Source organism: Charadrius vociferus, unplaced genomic scaffold (genome assembly GCF_000708025.1).
Source record: "Charadrius vociferus isolate BGI_N301 unplaced genomic scaffold, ASM70802v2 scaffold776, whole genome shotgun sequence".
Taxonomy (NCBI): Eukaryota; Metazoa; Chordata; class Aves; order Charadriiformes; family Charadriidae; genus Charadrius; species Charadrius vociferus.
In genome coordinates, this window is record NW_009648775.1 from 1,318,727 (window position 1) to 1,320,038 (window position 1,312).

A 1,312-nucleotide genomic window follows, 5' to 3' on the forward strand; every position below is an offset into this window, starting at 1 on the left:
CCCCCCCATGCATCAGCCCGTCCCCACAGATGTCATCCCCCGGGCTGCGTTTGGGAGACAGGCTGCAGCCTCCCATCGCTCTGGGCTTTGTTTCCTCCGCTCCCCCTTGCGAAAATCGGCACCATCTGTTCGGCGGGGGCCGGGAAAGCGCAGGGGGGGAGCGGGGGGAGCCCCAGGGAGGGGGGCTGCTGGGCAGCCTTGCTCGGACCCTCCCCGCTTTGCCCTTGGGTCGCAAGAGAACCACCGCGATGGTGCAAACGGGTCGAGCCGCACGGAGCTCGGCGGCGATTTCTGCCGGTCGAGGGTCTCGTCTCCACGCGTTTGCCAACGTATCTGACAGCCCCATGGCTGAGATGGATCGGGGTGACCAGACAGGGGCCGTACGTCCCTGCCCAGGGTGAAACGCGGTCCAGAGGTGCTGTCTCACCAAGGCTGTTTGGATGCTTCGGGAGGAAGAGCAGCAGCCGCAAGCCAAATGAGGCAGTAGAAGAGGACATTCAGCTCCCCTTACCCGGAGTTACAGCAAAGCATTTACGATGGGAAGTGCTTTTAAGCCTGGCTACAGGGATCACCAACTCAGCCCGACAAAGCTCCTCCTCTCCCTGTATTTCAAGCCCGGCACGGGGACACAGGAGGCAAAGCCAGCACTCCCCCGTGCCCAGCCCTGCCATCCAGTTCCGAACAGTTCCCAAACAAACTGCTTTAGCTGATGGAAAACCATCTAGAGGAGAACACGCAATGAGTTTTCCCAGCTCTCGGGGGAACCTCAGGCAGCTGGGCATGACTTTCTACAGCCCTCGCTTGGCTCGGGGAGCCATGTCTCATTGACTCCTGATGGGACCCCGGTTCTTACATGCCTACACTTGCATTCGATAACTTCAGCTCCTAAATCCTCCCTGAGTTCCCCTCCCATTCCTTAGATGCTCTGGAGAACATTTCTCTCTATGACTGTGCCCTGACATTTAGCAGCAAGCTGTAATGCAGATGCCTTCTTTTCTTTTTTAAAATCTGAATTTTGGGGAGAGAAAGGAGGGTACTAGATCTGCAGGCTGGAGGCACTGACACGCCAAGGAAAACACTTTCCTGTCTCCCAGAGGCAACGCATTCAGGACAGCCCTTGTGCCTTCAGACACTGAGCGCAGACACCCCCCCTCTCTGCCAGGAGCTCCCCGTGGCACCCGGCCGGGAAAAACAGGGGTATAAGGAGCATACCCAGCCCTGGTATGAACTCACTTGAGCGTTTTAATCCTCATGTGATGAGGGCTGCTGACCCCAGACCGGCTTTTTGCAGGCAAGTAGAGAATAAAGCAAT